The sequence below is a fragment of the Natator depressus genome, chromosome 14, assembly GCF_965152275.1.
Source record: "Natator depressus isolate rNatDep1 chromosome 14, rNatDep2.hap1, whole genome shotgun sequence".
Classification (NCBI taxonomy): Eukaryota; Metazoa; Chordata; order Testudines; family Cheloniidae; genus Natator; species Natator depressus.
The window spans coordinates 13,713,264-13,726,520 of record NC_134247.1 but is presented as its reverse complement, the minus strand read 5'-3'; positions in this window follow the sequence as shown (position 1 = coordinate 13,726,520).

Here is a 13,257-nt window from a genome sequence, read left to right as displayed (position 1 = left end):
GGTCAGTGGCAAGCCAGGAATAGATCCCAGGTCTCCTGAGGCCTACTCCTGTTCCCTGTGTGCTGGACTGGAAGACTTCTTCCATGTTTTTTTTTTTTTTTCCCCACTGAATGCATCCGATGAAGTGAGCTGTAGCTCACGAAAGCTTGTGGTCAAATAAATTGGTTAGTCTCTAAGGGGCCACAAGTCCTCCTTTTCTTTTTGCGAATACAGACTAACACGGCTGCTACTCTAAAACCATTCTTCCATGCTGCCATTTATGTGTGGCAGGCTCTCCCTGAACTGATCTCTCAAGTCCTACACGCAGCACTGTCATGACACCTTAAAGAAACCAGCCAGCTAGTGATAGGGGCAGATGGGGACATTGGCACTTAATTTATTTTTGTACTGCAAATGCATCTCTTTGATTGTGTGTGTCTTTCTTTCTCCCACTCTGGGTTTTGCTTATTGGCTTTAGGCTGGAAGAGTTTCAGTGTGGGGATCTGGGTTTGTACGTGTTTCTGAAGGACCTGATGCAATGGAGCCCCTTTCCATGCTGGGGCCTCTCTGTGCTACTGCAACAGAAATATGAAATAATACTTACCGAGAACATAGAATAGAACATTGTTACTTCTCCTTCTTTCATCTTCCCCAGGAGCATCTTACAAACATCAAGACTTCTATGAGCTCAAGGAAAATAATAAGGGTATTGAGTTGTTGTGAAAGGTGCTGGTCAATCGCTCTGATGTTTCCCCAGCATCTCCTCCCAAGGTGTCTGAATCCTAACAGAGAAGGACTCCTTTCTAGGAGCAAGAGGGAAGCTCGAACTCTTTTGCAGACATTTGGAAAGAATCTGGTTCTTAGGTACAATGAATGGGGTAAGTTTACAGTGGTGGCAACTTGTAGTAGCTGATGGCTTTTTTTTTTTTTTCTTTTTTTTTAGTCCTGCAATTTCGTGAACCTCTTGCTTCTAAAATAGAGAGCTTAAGTTTTCTAGCCCGAGGGTTTGTGGAGAAAAGCTGGAGAACATGAACCCTAAAGGCCTGAAGCAGAAGCCACACTATTTAAAAAACACACACACAAAAAACAACCCTCATGATTTCACAAAAAGAAAAGGAGGACTTGTGGCACCTTAGAGACTAACAAATTTATTTGCGCATAAGCTTTCGTGAGCTGCAGCTCACTTCACCTCATGATTTGTGGGGCTTGACTCACGATTTTTAAATGTTTGAGGCTGATGATAATACGCAGCCTTATCCTGCGTGTAAGACCATTTGCAGAAACAATGACCTGTGCACCGTGGTCTGATTGGTTACTTAACATTTGCTCGGTGGTTTGAGGATTGGCCTGCTAAACCGAGGGTTGTGAGTTCAATCCTTGAGGGGGCCATTTAGGGATCTGGGGCAAAAACTGGGGATTGGTCCTGCTTTGAGCAGGGGGTTGGACTAGATGACCTCCTGAGGTCCCTTCCAACCCTGATATTCTATGATTTGTACAGCACTTGTGTTCCAACATTAACCAGTGACTATTTCTGTGTCTGTTCTGTTACCCATACGGTGTAGCTCCAGCAGAGGGAGCTCTGTGCATCCATTGCAAACCCTAAAATTTCTTTAAAGGAGCAGCCTCCTTTCCAAGGGCAATGAGGATTTCTGGGGACTTGGGGGGGGTGGATTAACATATCGAAAAGCAGCTCTTAAGAGTCCTGGGGAGACGTCCTCCTTTCCTTTCCAATACGGATGTAAGTTAAGGGCTCATCTGACGGGTCTCATTCAGCTGGAGAGAGAGACGGGTATTTTTAAAGCATCTCTCGATGTAGGAGGATTTTGTCATGGGTTTCAGTGAGACACTTAGTATGTCATGCTTTTGTATGTTCCCCTCCTTTATTTAAACAGAGCTTGCACTGGGGAAGGCCATTATAGAAAGGGGATCCAAAGTATTTGCGGCAAGGAGGATAATATGTTTAGATGTTTCCAATATAGCTGCAGCAGAATCTTCCTCTTGAACCCTGCATGGACTGAAGAGGTGCTGCTAGCTGAGGCTGCATTACACCTAAGGGGAGATCAGTGCAGCTGTAACCTACAGGCTGATCGCTGCACCAAGATGCACAATAAAATCCATTGATAATGGGGAGCTGGAGGCGTGGAACAGCTTCTCTCTTCCTCCCCACGTGCTGCGTCTCCATGGCAACCGCCGACACAAGGTTCCATTGGGAGAATGTAGCAATTTTCACTTTGAACCAATCAAAGCCCAGCGGGATGATTCAGCAGCCAATGAGGAGAGAGCCGGAGTGGGGCAAGAGGTGGAAGGTGCAAAGATCTACGCGTGAGCCTGGTGGTACCTGGTCGAGCCTGGCCCGGAGCCCAGGAGGCTGGTTCGGTTCGGTCTGGTCCAGTCCGTGAGGTATCAGCTGCCGGTGAGTCTGACTATCCCGAGACTGATCCAGCGCCTGAAGTTCGCTCATGTGGGAGAGAGATGCGCTGCTCGGTCCAAGATGAGGTGCCAGAACAAATCGGCCCGGCCCAGAAGTTATTGAACCTTTGAAGGGCTTCCCCAAGGACGGACTACCGGTTCCGAGCCGAACCGGGCCATATAACGTTATTTGGAGAAAGAAGGTGAGGCCCAATTCAAACACTGCTGACAGCAAATAACTTTCTCCAGGAAAAGGGGAGACCAGAACCCAGCAGAGCCAGGCCAGTGCATCAAGCGAAGGAGAGATCAGAAGCAGAGGGCCAGGAGGAGGAGACTCCAGAAGCCATTAGAAACAGGTCAAAATACAAAAAGGAAAAAGCAACTGGAATCCACCAGGAACTGGTCACGCTACCAAGGGAAGAAGGCACCAGAACTCGGCCGAACCAAGTTCAGGGGCCAAGGAAAGGAGAGAGCAGAACCCAGCCACCTTATCAAGGAGCTGTGTAATTAGGACCCACCACAGACCTGGGTCTGCTTATTAGAGGAAGGGGAAAACATGACTCGAGAACCGGGTCACATTAGCAGATGAGAACAAAATGGACTGAATGGCAGAAGACAGCAACAGTTGACAGGGTTGATTGTTGTGGAGAAAATAAGGCCAGGTCAACTTGCTTTGAGAGACTGGATTCAGCCGAGAAGTGAGTGCGGCTAATTAGGAGGTGGCTGAGCCAAGGCCAGAGGGGGCTCGTTCCAAAGCCTGGTTGGGGTTTCTACATGTAACCACGTCTGGTTTGTGTGAGGAGCCAGGAAGCAGAAGGAGATATCACGTCGGACAATGCCAGAGATGACCCAGCCCAGCGATGTGCTAACACCTCCTCCCACAGCCAGCACTTCCATGGAGGCCAATGTAGTGGCCATCATCATAGCTGCAAGTGAGTACCCGTCTGTCTCTTTGTGTTCCCTTCGTCTGTCTCTTTGTGTTCCCTTCGCTGGGGTGGGAAGTGAGGAGCAGTTCTTACTGCAGCCCCTTGCGGAGAACAACAAAACTCTCAAACGTGCCCCCCTCCCCCAAGGAAAAATCCCTTTTGTTCCCTTCTTCCTGGGCTTTCCAGGCTCCATTATCATCTCTTCAGCACTGGGGTCGGCGGGAGCAGGGGGACTCATTTCTCCCCAAGTGCTGCATTTACCTTGTTGTGCCATGTCTGTGCAATCAGGGTCGGGAAATGCTACTTTCTTGAGTTGCTGTGAAAGGTACTTTGGGGGAGGGTGGGGGAGAGAGGGAGAGCACCTTCCCCTCCCCCTACATAGCCAGATTTTCAGAGGGACCAAGCACCCCTCACTCCTGTTGATTTAATCAGAACTACAAGTGCACAGCACCTCTGAAAAACCAGTGATGTGCATGGAGAGTGTGTGTGTGAGGGGCAAGCTCCACCAGGTGCTTTTCTTTTGGGAACATTCAGGGTTTTTCCCCCTTTCTCTGATACACTTTTTGAGAGGCCTCAGTTAGGGGGAGAGAACTTTGCCTTTCCCTATGCCAGCTTGGGGCAGCTGTGCTTGCGTTAATTGATCTGCCTTGAAATGACCATCTGCTTACCTGGGTTTTATCATGTGGCCATCACATATTGTTCAGAACAAGTAGCATTGAAGTGCCCGGTTTCCAGGTGACCCATTAAAAAGCAGACACACTATTCCAGCCCATAAAGAAAAGGCAGGCAGCCCGTTCTGTCAATCTGTATTGACTCCATATGGTGGAGTGGGAAATAATTCCCTCTTGCCAGCTGACATGTTCCATAAAGTCTCCATCCGGGAGGAAGATTGGATCCTTTTGTCCACGTGGGAGTGTGATCTCTGAGTCAGGGGGTCTCACCTGAAATGTTTCACAAATAAAATCTGTTGCAGATCCCAGAGATAGACTGGATGAGACGCTACACTTTCTAAACATCGTATGTGGAAATAAATCCCTTTTTAACGTGCCTGCCAAGACCCGAGTCCTGAATCCCATATTTTTTGCTACTACATTGGCAAACATCTAAAGCTGCTTAATAGCAATACTAAGCCCTTCTAGGGCACCTTTCGCCAGATGATCTCACAAGGGCTTTACAAACACAACTGTATTACGGTAAATTTCACAGCATCCTTGCGGGGTAGGGAAATATTACCCTCTGAATCCACAGAATGCGGGGATGGAGGAGGGGACTAAATGACTCACTTGAGGCCACGCAGCCTGTCAGTGTCAGAGCTGGGAATAGAACTCAGAAGTCCTGGTCTAGTGGTTTACCTCTCTTGAGGACTGTGGGAAATGCTCCTTCTTGTCCTGTGCTTTATGTGTCAGTGATCTAGCCAGGGAGATGCAGAGCCCTGAGCTCTGATCCTGGCCAGTGTGTCAGTTCTCTACTAATGTGCTGTGCTAGTCAGCCTCTCCTGCTGTCTTGTGACCTCAACCCTTCTGCCCCTGTGTAATTAACACAAGATCTCACCTTCCAGCCCTCTCCAGGTTGCAGGCATGGAAGTAAGGGAGAGAGAGAGAGAGCCCTTGTGTGAAAGCTAGAGCAGGAATGTGGTCTGATAGAGCAGGGGACTGTGGGGCCACGCTCTGGGCTTCTACTCCTGGCTCTCTTCTGCTGATGCACTTCTTGACTTTGAGTAACTTGCTCATCCCGTTCCCTTGCATGCAAACAGCCTGTTATGAGCTGGGAGAATGAATGAGAATTAATAATAATTAATTAATTTAATAATACCTAGCTCTTATACCGTGCTTTTCATCAGGAGCTGAAGGGGTGTGAGATCCTCAGCTGAAAGGCAATGGTTTACTTGCTTGTTCTGATCTGTATTAGGACTGGTTCCATTCTGCCAAAATGAAGGGTAAGTGGGCACGGAGTCAGTTTCAGTACAGGACCCCCCCACAGTGGCACAGAAGGGATGCTTGCAGACAGAGATACCACTCCCCAGTGGGGCTTTAAATGTCCTTGGAAAGGAGAGAGGCAGGTGCTCTTGGGAAACAGGCTGGCAGATAGTTATGTGTCGGCCACCTGGCTCCTTTCCTGGAGCGCCAGATAGAGAAAGAAAGGGGGAGGTTTAAGGAGCATCCAGGTTGGTTGTGACCTGCTGGGCGTTCCAGGCCGGGTGGTGAGCTTGCTTGTTCTCTCTTCTCTTGGCAGCTGTTTCTTCATCTGTGTTCGTAGTGGCGATATTGGTGCTGCTCCTGCTCTTGTACCACCGGGACCCCCTGTGCTGCCAGTTCCTCTGCTCCTGCCGTTTCTTTCAGAGTCCCAGCCACTATGTAAGTATCCTGCCCACCTGTCTGGCTGTCCAGCTAACACACTGTGCCCTGACCCTTGCTTGAATATGAAATCCCTGGCATCTCCGTGATGTGCTGGTTTGGAGATGAGCTGCGATTTGGAAACCATGCAGTAGCCTGGTTAGAGTACCCTGGTACGGCTTGGTCTACCAGCCAGTGTGGAAGGGCCTCGTTTTTTGCAGTGCGATGCCGGACGGTGGCTTGGCCCAGTTCATAGTCCTCTCTTGCTGAATGATCGCCGAGGACTCCCATCCTCTCTGCTAATCGCTCATTCTCTCTCCAAACAAAGTCCAGCTAGAGACCCTTGCGCCCAAACCTGCCTGACTGTAGAGTTAGTGATCAAAAGCAGCCCATCGGGGGCACACCATGGAGGTAGGAGATGAGTATCCGAGAACACTCTGAGTGATTGACCTCTGCAGTGGTTGATTTTCACAGAGTAACAGAGAGTTCCCTCTCCTCTGTCTTTCATGCATTCGTGTTCAGAGCCAGGCTTTGCTGCTCTCCTCTTCACAGGGAAAGGGCCATAGCAGGACACGCTACTGTGAAGCACAGTGGAAACAGAAGACAGGGCCACTCTCTGCCGCTGGTATGTCAACAACTTGCTTTATGCACCGCACAGCTTGTGCTGAGGGAGCCAGCCAGAGCCGGAACCCCATTGCTCATGTCTAATGTATACCTAGCTTCAGGGGACAGCTTTAGGTCTTGACCTCCAATGCCAGCAGGGCTTGGAGCTCCAGAGGAGGGGCAGTTTGGAAGGGTATGAGGCCGATACATACAGGGTAGGATGCAGATACACACATGGGTACCACATGCCAAGAAGTAATTTGAATTTTCCCCAGTCCTAGCTCCAAAGGGATGTCCGCTCAGGGGAGGAGGGGCCCTAGACTGAGAGAGAGAGAAACTTCTTCAGACAGTGAAAGGCAAATGCCAGAGTCCGACTGAAGTAAGTGCCATCACAGGCTGAACTCCCACTAGCAGATCATACTGGAAACAATGGCTGCTTTGCCGACTTTCCTGCACAGCAAGAGGGGGCCAGGAGACCCCAGCTGGATCACTTCACCCCTTTCCTCTCTGTTGTTCCGAGGAGGCGCGCTCCTGCTCGTGGAGGTTGGCCTCCTGTTGCCAGTGAGATGTGAATATTCAGCAGGCTTCAGCACACGCACCTGTCACACCTGCTCTTTGTGGAGTCTCCATGTTCCCCTGCAGGGGAGAGCCCCCAGGAGACCCCAGCAGAATGGGTTCCTCCCCACAGGTAGTGAGCAGCTGCCCTCATGCATGTCAAGCAGATGCCAGTACAGTTGTGGTGAGAAAAGTGATCATGGCACCATCTCACGCCACAGATCTGCTCTTTCTGGCGATTCAGAGCCCTGCTTGGGTGTTTCTGACCATTGAGGTGGATTAGGCTGGGTAATAGGTTCCCAAGGGAAGTGGTGGGAAACCCTCTGTTTGGGAATTGTCAAATCAGTGTATTGCAGGAGTAGCCCTGTGTTTTCGGGGATAGGGATCAGGTGACCTGTTAGTTTGGCTTTGGGAGAGTGAGCTGGATACTATTCTGGCTTGTGCATAATCTAGAGAACTAAATTCTACTTCCCTCTTCTGTTGTGACTGCAGAGTGGTGATATGCAATCCAGAAAGAGCCCGATGTGAACCGCAAAAGGCACTATTGCGTAGGGAGGGGCTGTTTGTGGTTTACATTTGAAATGTCACATCTTTTAGTACAGGACTTTAGAGGATCTTTGGAGGACCCCCAAATATGAGGCTGCACCTCTCCTTACCCACCTACTAAGAAGGGATGTGGATTCCTTTAGTCTGTATATGGCCTTGTCTTCACTACAAGAAAGGTGTGTCCTTATCTCAGGGTAAAAGCTTTTCGAAGAGAAGGCTGCACTTCAGTTATCAGGTCAAGTTGGTGACTAGGGTTTATCTTGATCTCCAAACTCATGTGAAAACTGCAGGCTGCCTTCTGTGCACTAGAATTCTACATCCGGTTAATGACACCACCTCCTTTTGTTTGTTTGTTTGTAGTGAAGACAAGGCTTGTATCTCTTCAGCTCTCCATGTGTTTTGTCAGGGTCCTCTGCAGAGACAGTAGAAGTGAGGAGCTGATATTTGCATGTAAACAAACAAGCAGGGAAATGTCTGGGGCCTTGTCCACACACACAAGTGGTACCACTTTAAGTCTACCACTCTGGCTAAAGCAATACCGTCCATCCCCCTTCCCCTACTGTGGACACAGTTATGTTGGTGAAAGGTACTTTCATATCAGTATAGCTTGCTGCCATATGGGAAAGGGGAATAAGCTATATGGGTGTAATGCACCTTTATAAGTGCAACCAACTAGGGGTTGTACCAATTTAACTATTTCAGTTTTTAAAAAATTGTACCCTGTACCAACATAGTTAAAGTGTACAAAAAGTATGTGTCGACCAGGTGAGATAGTCTTTATGAGCAATAAAGAGCAAAAGTAAATCTTTGGTTTGCTTTGCAGTTCACCTTTACAGATCCAGGGCTGATCTTGCAGGGCTGGCAATTAGGAGAAAAAAACATGTTGACTAGTAAACTATCAGATTTTCTCTGAAGTTATTAAGAGACAATGGGATCCCCACAATGTCCTTTCTGCAGAACCACTTTGTTGGAGAGAGAGCTGTAAATACGCTGATTCCAACAGGAAGAGAAACAAAGAGTGGATGAAACATAAAACCCTGACCACTTGTAATTGGTAAAGATCACATGACACTTTTCACAAGCGTGTGAGTGATTGGCCTGGGCCAAATTCCAGTGAGGGCAATTACAGTCTGCCTCCTCGCTTCACCTGGAGACTGTGTGGAGAAGTTATTCTTTGCTGGAAGAGATGGGTATAGTTGGAGCACATATCTGGGAACAGTAAACTGCCCGGAGCTCTAATTCTGGCCCTGCCACCAACGGCTTATTGGGGAAATTGACCAGAGTAGCTATTGCAGAATGGTGTCCTATGCCAATGTTCTTAGTCCAGAGTAAGGGTTTGTCTACACTTGAAAGTTATATCAGAGTAAGGTAGGGTGTGAATTTAAAGTGCAGTTGCTATTATGGAATAGCACCACATGTGGACACTTATGCCAGGATAAGAGTGCCTCATTCATGTGTGTTTAATCCATTTCCAAAGTGGATTAAGGAAAAGGAACTCTTGTTCTGGAGTAAGTGTGTCTATACCAGGAACTATCCAGAGTAACAATTGCACTTTAAATTCACGCTGTATCTTATTTTGAAATAGCTTTTCCTGTGTGGACAAGCAAATGACTTACCTCTCATACTGGTTTTATTTATGCTAGGGGAAAGGTGCTTCCCCTCCGCTCCCCACCCCAGGTAGCTCAGTCAAACTAGCTTAACTTGATTGAAAACTCCATTTACCACTACCGTACTAAACACAGGGCTTGTACCGGTTCAAGTTGAGTTAATCCGCTTCTAAAACACTAGTCTATGCATACTGCAAGGCCCCACAGCGCATTAACTCCACACTTACACAAACTCTGGAGTCCTCTTGCAAATGGACGAAGTTTGCTGCAAATGGAATTAGTTCAGTCTGTGGGTCGTGTGCACACAACAGCTGCGCCTCGCTGTTGGCGTTCTTCAAGCTATCCCTGTGCTGCTTTGCAGTCGACCATTCCTGACCTGTTTACCTGTGTGCCTTCCCCTGCCCTGGTGTCAAGTTCCCAGGATGACCCCTCCCTTGTTTAAAAGTTGCCCTCCCCTGCCCCCGAGGCCAAGCAACAGGGCTCATTGGAGAACGAGCCGGATGACACCTGAGAGCCAGGATCGGGTTGGGACTCGGACTGGGACTGAAAGCCAGGCCCATTGCTGCAGGGCAGGACTCCGGCTCAGTCCTAGCCAGCAACTCAGGCCAGGACCAAAGAGGGAAGAGCCTCTGGAGTGGAGCGAACTTTGGGGTGTAAATAGCGGCCTGTCCAGTGTGGTGGTGGTACTGTGTTAACTGAGCTAGCTTCTGTTCCGGGGGCCCCGTAGCTGCAGCGGATGTGAGCTAGGAAGCATTCCGAGTCTCCAGCCCCCGCCCCACTTCTCCGTTCTGCTTTTGCTCTCCGCTCCCCCCACCCCAGCCCCCCTCTATAGTCCCAAGATGGTGGCTGCTCCATGCAAGCACTTGGCCTCTGTTACATGCTAAAGCCCTGACCATCTGCCATTCCCAATCTACGCTATGGAGGGCACATACCCATCTGCCTGTTTTCCTTTCCCCTTTCCTCCGCTGTCCTGCCTGGGAAATTCCTGCTCCCCTCCCCTCAAAACACCTGTTCCTCATCTCAAAATGGTGGCTGGCAGCATTCCTCAGCCATAGCCTCTACACCCCCCTGCCCACAGCAAAGTCAAATAATGAAAATCCGGGGTATAGGGCCCTGCTGTAGCTCCATGTATTTCAGCACCTATCTCAAAAAAAGGGAGCCCTTCCCCTCCTGAAATTCTCTCGCTGGTCATCCCAGGTCTGCAGAGTGACCGCCTTCCTCTGATCCAAGCCCAGAGACGGCACTGCCCAGTGTGGGGCGGATCCAGGAACTGCTCCTCTGGTACCAATTGCTCAGTGTCCTCCTCTTCTTCCTCACCTTTGGCCTGCAGCCACTGAATCTCCTCCTGCTGCTGCCGTCACATCGGGCTCTCGGCGGTGAGCAGTCTCCACAGCCAAATGTGTCCGGCTGTGAGTTCTGAAATACAGCCCAAGCAGCTTCTATGTACTTGGGGCTGTCATCACAACGGGAGCATTGCTGGGTCCATGCTGGCCAACAGGAATCTGAAAATGGTGCTAGCCCACCCGCAAAGGAAACAGGGGGGTGAAGACATGGGAGTTTTCAAAAGACTTCCCACAGTTCACAGTGAAAACAATCCCAGGGTGCACCCTGCTGTGCAGTGATGCAGAAGACCACATTATACCCTGCAAGAATCATAGAAGTGTTAGCCTAGAAGGGACCTCGAGAAGTCATCTAATCTAGTTCCCTGCATTCAAGGCAGGACTGAGTAATAACTAGACCATTCCTGACAGGTGTTTGAATAACCTGTTCTTAAGTTCCTCCAATGAAAGAGATCCTACAACCTCCCTATGCAATTTGTTCCAGTGCTTCACCACCCTGATGGTTTAGGAAGCTTTTCCTAATGTCCAACCTAAACCTCCCTTGCTGCAATTTAAGCCCATTGCTTCTTGAATGCAACGCCCCCAGTGCACAACAAGCTGCTGCTGTGGGTACATGCGATGCAAACTGGAAAACCCAACAGGCGTTCCGTATGCACACTACTGGCACAGCTTACATACAGCACTTTATCAGACACACTGCAAAAAGCTTTTCATTTCCCACCCCATCATCCCCTATCCCCTCCTTCCCCATGTAGACAAGACCACAGATTAACACCTTTCACTTCATTTTATTCGGTTACGTTATAGCCTAGGGTAGCAGCACACATTATATTGTGCAGCCATGACGGGCAGGGAAATTTTGGCCAAGGGTTCTAGGGCAAACTGCTATTTTTTGTTAAGTGCCTTGAGGTCTTTAACATTCATAGAGAACAGACCCCAGGCTTTTAAAGTCATATCTTAAAGGCCCACACAGGGAACTCAACCTTTCCCCCTTGTAAGGACAATGGGTTGAGTCCACCTTGCTGAAGTGTGAACCAGAGTCTTCCATGGAGGCCAGATATTTCCACCCTGGAGATGATGGCTTAATGGTGTAGACATCAGGCTTAAAAGAAATAGGAATTAGGCTTGTCCTTTCTTATGGACAACTGGTTGCCAGCCCTAATTCTGCTGGCCTGACCAGATGTGTGAATGCTGCCAAAGGGAACACACTTGTGAATGGTGGACACAGGGAGCAATAGCAAGCACTGAGCTAGGGATGGGGTAGAGAGTAACTGGGCAGGAAAGCCAAACAGAATGGGAGACCCAGGGGGGAGATCTCAGGACTGTTTACAGAGCTGCACTGTTTCTTGCTGGGAGTGTGGAATGCCCTCTTAAGCCACAGGCCATAAGGTCTTGGTACTATAGTAGAGGTGGAAGTGTTATTGTCTGCGGTCAGCACACTGCGCGCCTCCCTAACCCCCGGCACGCACACCGAATGCCAGAGATGGGCTCTCACCTTGTATTCATTTCTCTTCCTTTCCCGTCCCCTCATGCCATATAGGATTGTCCTCCTCCATACTTCAGCAGTAACCAGCGGCTGGTGGGACCCCAATCAGGAACACAGCAATTGGAGAACTCTGCCGAGAATCCTGGGGTGCAGGTGAGGGTACGGTGTCTTCCCTGATGGGGTGGGTAAGAGTGCTTTGGGGAGAGGGCTGTTGTATTAATTTTGATGGAATAAATGGGCCCAGAGAATCAACAGTCTTAACGTGACCCTGTTGCTGCACCAACATTAAAGTTTTAAACTGGGTTCCGGGTGTGATATACAAAGAGCTCTGTCTGCTTAGTACCACGGCAAACACACCATTACAAATCTTTTTAACCCTTTATTAAAGATACAGAAAAGGAAAAACGGTGACAACATTTGCAATGTAAAGAACTAAGCGAGGCTTCCATTTTAACAACACCCCTTGTTCCCTTTCCCGTTAGCCACAGACAGGTTTTGGAAGGACCCCCTCCTATTTATGATGGCCTTTGAGGTGGTATGAATGATGATCATAACTGGAGCTGTTAAAGTCTGATCCCATTTTCCTGAAAGACACAAGATAAACACACACCAGAGGGGGGAGGAAAAACCTAACAAAGCTAGAAAAGGCAGTCATCCGGGTCCCTCTCACATCAGGACAGTTTTCAGGGTCAGGACAAGGCAGGCCCAACGGTGTAATGGTGGATCCTGGAGTCCCAGGAGAAGGTGGAGGTTGCAGCTTGATGGTAAAGCTCACTTCCTGTCCACCCATCTTCCAGCCAACAGTCGTCAGCAGACAGCTTCTGATTTCCCTCCCAAAGTCTTTGTCTTTTAAGGACCCCAAAAGGGAGTGATGGGCTGAATAGTCTATCCTCTCATTATTCAGCAATTAGGCCTAATTTCCAACACACCAATTTTGGCTCATTGATTTCCAGTCCCACACCCTTCTTGTGTGCCAGGCATGATCTTAACACGGTCCTTGTAGGCCTTTTTGTTTGTACCAATTCAGCCTGTTTCCCTTTTGCACCTTTTCCCAGCAACTCTTATGGGTTATTGTGGTATTTTATGCACTTTACTAACTTCTTACACTTGAATTTACAGTTAGGGTAAATTCCTAGGCCCAGTTATTACAACCGGGCTGCAAAGAGATCATGTCATATAGTGGAAGATGCTTTGGGTACGGAGGCCGGGGGAATCTTGGGGTGCAGGGGAGGGTATTCGGGTGTGGGGCAATTCCTGGGTGTAGGATCTGGATAAAATCCCCTTAGACGTGGATGCAGGATGCCAGAGAGAATTGTCCTATTACAAAAATGATTTGGGCATGAAGCTCCGGACAGAATCTCTTTGGTGTGGGTGCTGCAGGCCTGGGGTTGCAGTGAGAATTCTGGGGCACCATCACCATGGGGTGCTGGTGTGGGTGCGTTAGACACAGGGCTCCACAGACAGCTGTCTCTG